Source organism: Phyllobates terribilis, unplaced genomic scaffold (genome assembly GCF_046119375.1).
Source record: "Phyllobates terribilis strain yellow unplaced genomic scaffold, ASM4611937v1 Scaffold_3__8_contigs__length_932513732, whole genome shotgun sequence".
In the NCBI taxonomy this organism is placed as follows: Eukaryota; Metazoa; Chordata; class Amphibia; order Anura; family Dendrobatidae; genus Phyllobates; species Phyllobates terribilis.
This window is the reverse complement of record NW_027362763.1, coordinates 423,854,943-423,862,783: the sequence shown is the minus strand read 5'-3', so window position 1 is coordinate 423,862,783 and position 7,841 is coordinate 423,854,943. Positions and strand designations below refer to the sequence as shown.

General features: G+C 48.1%; 1 long non-coding RNA gene across 1 annotated transcript in view; it reads left to right on the top strand.

Moving 5' to 3' along the window:
* Positions 1-662: 662 nt before the first annotated feature.
* Positions 663-7,841, top strand: part of LOC141259522 (uncharacterized) — a 267,558-nt gene continuing 260,379 nt past the window's right edge. The window contains exon 1 of the long non-coding RNA XR_012318430.1: positions 663-816. This is a non-coding gene — a long non-coding RNA (uncharacterized lncRNA). The remainder of the gene's footprint in view (positions 817-7,841) is intronic.

The following is a 7,841-nucleotide window of genomic DNA, read 5'->3' as shown; positions in this document are numbered from 1 at the left end:
TTTAAATCTTTCTTCTTTCGTTCCCTTTCTTTGTCTTCTGCCAGCTGTCAGGTGCCTTGGTGGTGGCTCCGGTGCACGCCATCACTGTCTGGCCGGTACGCGGTCCCTCCGCTTCGCGCATGCGCCCAGTGGCTCTCGACGTCCTTGTGATGCCGACGCCGCTGTGCGCCTGTGGTGCGGCGGAGTTTCCGCGTCATTTTTGGCCGGGCAGCGGTGGTGATTATATCCCATGATCATGGGGGTGGCACCTTGGGCTTCATCATGTGAAGCGAGGGGGCGGAACTTGGAGCCACATGACAGGGCTGTTGATGCCTCTCCATGGATACGCAGTGAATGTGGCAGGAAGTTAGTCACATGCAGTGAGTGAGACAGGAAGCCAGTTACTCGGGCTTGATCATGTGAAGTGAGGGGGTGGAACTTGGAGCCACATGATAGGACTGTTTATGCCTCGCCATGGAGACGTAGTGAATGTGGTAGGAAGTCAGTTACAAGCAGTGAGTGAGACAGGAAGTCAGTTACTTGGGCTTGATCATGTGAAGCGAGGGGGTGGAGCCTGGAGCCACATGACAGAGCTGTTGACGCCTCTCCATGGAGACGCTGTGAGTGAGGCAGGAAGTCAGTTACATGCAGTGAGTGAAACAGGAAGTCAGTTACATGGCACTTCCGCTTTACTGTGCAACATGTCACGCTGCAGATATGGATGTGGGGGTATAAAAGGTGGATAGTTGGTGTGCAGTATTACCCCTTGAAAAAGGTTTTCCTACCGAAACGTGCGTCGGGGGACGGTAGCAGAGCCTGTCTGGTGGCCTTACCCAGGTACATAGCTATTTTAGCTTATTTATGACCAATTGGTTGTATTACTTCCATCTGTATAAGGGTTTTAACCCTTTTGTTTCTGGGTATTTTGATTGTGATGGGATATTATTGCTTTGGGGGTACTATTTGTAAAGGGTATTCATGATGGGTGGTATATATTTATTAATACATGTGACCCTGTCGCTCCCCCCCCTTATATTTCCACTTGCTATATAGGCTGACCTTTCGGGCGCTGTGTCACAGTTTTTAACATTGTTTTATTCATGTGGATCCAGCACTCTGTGTCTACTCTGTCGTCCGCATTTATCTTTGTAATTTGTGTTTACTACATGTGTTAATAAAGGAATTTTCTTACTTCTTTACAATTTTGAACTTGTGTGGCCATCTTTTTGTTTCTCTGCTTCACAGAGGAACAATCCCCCCCTTATCTTTATTGTTACAAGATGATGGCCCGTTCTCTTTATTAGTCCTATATGCAATAACATGGGTCCATTGGGATTAGATTTATCTTCACTGTGTTGTTTGCATCTGAGTTTCTGTCTCTCACTACACTCTCAAGTAGCAGCATCAGGAAGCACGTCCATGTCCTTGTCCTAGCACAGCGTTCAGTTGTCCATACCGCAGTCCTTGGAACGCAAGCACTAATATGCAGCCAACGCCGCACAGGCCACACTACTAAATTCTCACATTTCACGACTGCTTGCACTCAAAATGTTGCCTTTTAGCCTTGTGGAGACGGAAGTATTCTGCAACCTGATGGCGGCGGCCGTCCCTTGGTACTCGGTCCCCAGCCACCACTATTTCTCCCGGTGTGCCGTCCCCGCATTACATAAGCACGTGTCCCAAAACATTAGCCGTGCCCTCAACAACGCAGTTACCGGGAAAATCCACCTAACCACAGACACATGGACAAGTGCTTGTGGGCAGGGGCGGTACATCTCGCTGATGGCAAGCTTGGTTAACATAGTGGAAGCCGGGACCCAGTCGGACCTTGGGACGGAACACGTCCTCCAGATGCCAAGGATTGCGGGCCCTAGGTCAATCAGGGTTGCTCCCACGGTCTAAAGCCCCTCACCTTATCCTCCTCAGCCTCCTCCTCTTCAGGCTCCATCTCCGAAATGACCACATCAGTCACAAGCTGGAAGCACTGCAGCACTGCCTCGGCCAAGCAGGAACAGGCTGTGCTGAAGCTAATATGCTTAGGTGACAAACCGCACAATGCTGAAGAGTTGTGGACAGCTCTGAAAGAGCAGGCAAATCTGTGGCTCACACCACTGAACCTACAGCCAGGTATGGTCGTGTGTGACAATGACCGGAACCTGGTGGCTGCTCTGAGGCGAGGCGAGCTCACACACGTACCATGCCTGGCCCATGTGCTTAACCTCGTGGTTCAGCGGTTTCTCAAATCCTACCCGGAGCTGCCAGATCTGCTTGTTAAAGTACGCCGCCTGTGAGCCCATTTTAGAAAGTCAGCTACAGCTTCCACCGCCCTTGCCGTGTTTCAGCAGCGTTTGCAGCTTCCGGCTCACAGACTGGTGTGTGATGTCCCCACGCATTGGAACTCCACACTGCAGATGTTGGGAAGGATTAGTGAGCAGAAGAGGGCAGTTGTTGAGTACCAGCATCAACAAGGCCGTTGATATTTAGTTCAGACTCCACACATAAGACCTCAGGAGTGGACATGGATGTCAGACATACAGTGCCTACAAGTAGTATTCAACCCCCTGCAGATTTAGCTGGTTTGATAAGATGCAAATAAGTTAGAGCCTTCAAACTGCAAACGAGAGTAGGTTTTATGAACAGAAGCATAAATCTTACAAACCAAAAAGTTATGTTGCTCAGTTGAATTTTCTTAAATTTTAAACATAAAAGTGTGGGTCAATTATTATACAACCCCTATGTTTAATATTTTGTGGAATAACCCTTGTTTGCAATTACAGCTAATAATCGTCTTTTATAAGACCTGATCAGGCCGGCACAGGTCTGTGGAGTTATCTTGGCCCACTCCTCCATGCAGATCTTCTCCAAGTTATCTAGGTTCTTTGGGTATCTCATGTGGACTTTATTCTTGAGCTCCTTCCACAAGTTTTCAATTGGGTTAAGGTCAGGAGACTGACTAGGCCACTCCAACACCTTGACTTTTTCCCTCTTGAACCAGGCCTTGGTTTTCTTGGCTGTGTGCTTTGGGTCGTTGTCTTGTTGGAAGATGAAATTACGACCCATCTTAAGATCCTTGATGGAGGAGTGGAGGTTCTTGGCCAAAATCTCCAGGTAGGCCGTGCTATCCATCTTCCCATGGATGCGGACCAGATGGCCAGGCCCCTTGGCTGAGAAACAGCCCCACAGCATGATGCTGCCACCACCATGCTTGACTGTAGGGATGGTATTCTTGGGGTCGTATGCAGTGCCATCCAGTCTCCAAGCATCACGTGTGTGGTTGGCACCAAAGATCTCGATCTTGGTCTCATCAGACCATAGAACCTTGAACCAGTCTGTCTCAGAGTCCTCCAAGTGATCATGAGCAAACTGTAGACGAGCCTTGACATGACGCTTTGAAAGTAAAGGTACCATACAGGCTCGTCTGGAACGGAGACCATTGCGGTGGAGTACGTTACTTATAGTATTGACTGAAACCAATGTCCCCACTGCCATGAGATCTTCCCGGAGCTCCTTCCTTGTTGTCCTTGGGTTAGTCTTGACTCTTCGGACAAGCCTGGCCTCGGCACGGGAGGACACTTTCAAAGGCTGTCCAGGCCGTGGAAGGCTGACAGTAGTTCCATAAGCCTTCCACTTACGGATGATGCTCCCAACAGTGGAGACAGGTAGGCCCAACTCCTTGGAAAGGGTTTTGTACCCCTTGCCAGCCTTGTGACCCTCCACGATCTTGTCTCTGATGGCCTTGGAATGCTCCTTTGTCTTTCCCATGTTGACCATGTCTGAGTGCTGTTCACAAGTTTGGGGAGGGTCTTAAATAGTCAGAAAAGGCTGGCAAAAGAGATCTTTAATCCACACATGTGAAGCTCATTATTCTTGGTGCCTGAACTACTTCTTAATACTTTAGGGGGACCAAACAGAATTCTTGTGGTTTGAGGGGTTGAAAAATAAATGACACTCTGAATTAACTTTTAACGTTTTTTAAAAAAAAAAAAAAAAAAAAATTTGCTGCAGTGCATTTCCCACTTCCAGGCTGATCTACAGTACAAATGTCACAATGCCAAGTTAATTCTGCATGTGTCAACCATCTAAATCTGCAGGGGGTTGAATACTACTTGTAGGCACTGTATGTACCATATTCCAAAACTTTGAGGACTCCACCAAGATGGTGAGCGGCGATGACGCCATAATTATCGTCACCATCCCGCTTTTATGTCTTCTGAAACTCTCTCTGCTCACAATCAAAGAGGATGCATTGCAGGCAGAGCACAATGAGATGGAGCAATGAACCATACAGGGTGATTACACACAGCCAAGCCTCATCTCATCCCAATGTGGATTGAGTGACAATGAGGAAGAGGAGGAGGAGGAAGGACAGGAGCTAGTTTCTTGCGCTATAGACGGTACTTCCTGCACAGCTGTCATACCGTCTGTTCAGCGTGGATGGCCAGAGGACAGAGAGGAGGAGGAGAGCATGGTCAGTCATTCTCTTGGTGAGAACATGGAAGTCTTGCCTGTTAGTGGTCTGGCACGCATGGCTGAGTTTATGTTACGCTGCCTTTCCTATGACCCTCGCATTCTCAAAATTTTGGGTGACAGTCATTACTGGTTGGTGACACTTCTAGATCCACGCTGCAAGGAGAACTCTTATTCCTGAGGCCGACAGGTCAATAAAAATGGGGCTGTACCAGAAGGCCCTTGTTGCGGAACTATTAAAAAAAATTCCCATCTGAAAACACTGGCGGCAGAGGGCACACTTCGTTGGACAACCAAGGAGTACAAGCGAGAGAGACACAACTTCAATCCAGCAGAGGCAGGGGAACACTGTCAAAGTTCTGGGAGAGTTTTCCCAGACCCTCCCATCGCACAGGCCCTGAGGCGTGGGCTACTCTCATAAGGAGTGCAGAGTTTTGGAAGATGCTGAGGGAGTACCTTGCCGACCGCACCAACGTCCTCCGTGATTCCGCTGTGCCTTATAATTATTGGGTCTCCAAGCTGGATAAGTGGAATGAACTGGCTCTCTATGCCTTGGGGGTCCTGGCTTTCCCTGCAGCCAGTTTTTTATCAGCGCGGGTTTTAGTGTTGCTGGTGCAATTATAACTGATAAGTGCATCCACCTGTCAACTGAAAATGCTGACAGGCTGACTCTTATAAAAATTAACAAGGGCTGGATTGGGCCAGACTTCTCAACACCACCGAATGAAAGCAGCGTAACATAAACTCAAATCCAGTGTCTTTTCTTGGGAGGTGTAGTCTCACTCGTATATGATAGTGACGGACCAATAGAGTAGCGATGTAGTGCCAACCCAGAATAATGATAGCACTCTACTCCTTATCGCATAGATCAGACTTCTCAATACGACCACCCATCTTTAGCAGTTTGTGATGATCAACCACTGGGTTCATTTCAAGCAGTGTACTGTTCTTTGACAGGCTGGTACCTTTTGTGATACTGTCAATATCAGAACGATATTCTTCTTGTTGCACACACTTGATGATGCCTTGTTTGGCATGTTCGATGTCCTTTACACATATGCCAGCCACAACAGTCTGATTATTTATAGCTGGTAAAGCAGTGAGCGATGTGTATAAGATGAAATATGGCCCACACAACAGCTGACCAAGTTGAGATGCGCTCATAGCAATGAGACTTTAGCTTCAATTTTGGTATCACGGAAGTGTAGTGAGCTGAGACGATTGGTCTCATTTCTTTGTCAGACTCCGGTTCCACAAGCTTGTAAGTATTGTTGGTGTCCATTGAACAAGAATCCTCACATAGGAGACTTGGAGGTGACAGACACGTGTTGTCATTGAGCTTAGATGCAGATATGAGTCGTGTCCCTCGGTCAGCTTGGTTTAAGTCAATGGAGATGTGATGCCACTTCTCAGGAGTAGAAAAGTTTTTGATGCGCTCTACTCTATTGCTGATGTAAATGTAGAATTGCTTGCTTTGGTTATATATGTAATCAAGCACCACTCTACTATCTGTGTAGAATGTAAACGAATCAATTGCAATGTCCATTTTGTCCTTTATAACTTCAGCAATTTCCACTGACAGTACAGAAGCACAAAGTTCGAGCCTTGGTACAGGGTGTGTGGGTTTCAGGGTTAATCTGGCCTTACCCAGGACTAATCCACAATGTACTTTGTTGTTGGCTTCTCAGGTCTTCAGGTAGGCTACTGCAGTTATGGCCTCTGTAGATGCGTCAGAGAAAATGCGGACTTCTCTTCTTATAGCAGCCTTAAGGGACTTTAAGGAGAAACAACGTGGCACTTGGAGCTGTTCTAGGATATTCAGAGACTTCTTCCATGTCTCTGTGAAGCCCAGCTGTGCTTGGTATCACAAATCCTAGAAGGGTGTATTGAAGGATTCCTCCACAAGAGGCCCCCATAACCATTCACACATCTCCACTTTCCACCTCAGACCACCAGAGGGAGCCCGTTAGGGATATAAAAGGGAAGGTGGAGCCAGGCAGCAGTTAGTCTAGACTGGAGTCGACAGAGAGCAAACCTGTTGAGAGAGTTCCTGCAGCAGAAGACTCAGTTGTAGCTCAGAGAGGTGAGCTTTAGGTGTGCCGGCTCCATAAGATCGGTAAAGCACGGCAAGCTGCCGTTAGTGTGAGTAGCCTATTGAGGGTCCGAGTAGGCCGAAGGCGAGTAGAGAGAGTTAGTTCATAGGGGCAGAGGAGCTTAACTAGCTCACCCCGAAGAAGCAGTTACCGGACACCGGGTCCAAAGCTTACCGGGATCTCCATGACCCAGTAAGATAAACCGGAATCCCTGGAGAACTACAAGTCCCAGGATCGCTAAAGTGCTGATACGTAACAGAGCCAGGAGACACATAGGCCCCGTAAGTCGGGAGTGTGTAATCCAACAGAAGGCCCTACCACAAGGTCAGCCAGCGCAGGACAGAGACAAAGTTAGGCCTAGCTCCAGGCAGGTCAGAAACTTACTACACAGAGTTAAGAAACAGGAGGCCCAAAACCCGCTCATTGGGGAGGATCCGGACATACACCCTTCACCCTACAGTGCTCTGGGAAGTGCCTGAATTTCCATCAGTAAAAGGTACTGAAGTGACTATCGTGTCTGTCCCTGTTCTTGCTCTGACCCGGCGGGGTCTCTTCGTCCTGCTTCCCCCGTTCATACACTGCCCTGAGGCCTAGCTCCACCTGTGGGGAGCTATACCATCCAGCTGCCTTATCACCAGCCTCAGTGGACTGCGCAGCGATGGTGATCATCACCAGAAGCCACAGGTGGCGTCACAAACTCTTTTGTAAACTTAACAAATCACCAACCCTTTTAAAGGAGAGGCCCAGGGTTCGGGCCCGGAAGCCGACCACCGCGACATCCCTAAAGGCCCGGGTACCGAGTTATCCCCATCCCCCTGGGCTAGTCATCTCCAACCTTTGTTTCTGGGATGGTAGCAGAGTGTCCCAATCCGTGTTCTAAGGAGTCAACTGTCTTAACAGTATCTTGCCTTGAACGGAGATTGGTGCTATAAACCAGTGAGGATCGTAGATGCTGTTCACAACTCATAAGACTCCTTGTTTGGTGAAGGGTTTATCGCAGACAGACACCTGGAATGTGATTGTGTCCTGTTTTCATGCCCCAAAACACATCAAGGCTGCATTGCATGGGTGGAACATCAGAGACCAAATCGAGGTTCTTTAAACATGTTGCATGGTCCTCAGATGGGAATGCTTTCATTACCTTATGGCTGTTGGAGATGACCTTGTGGAGTCTCAGGTTAGCTGCAGACAGCATTTCCTGTTTTCTAGAGAGCAGATCAATTGCCTGATCACTTGTGGGCAAATACTTAACGGGAAGAAGCCATCAAAAAATTTGTATTGAACAATTGATAAAATGTTTTT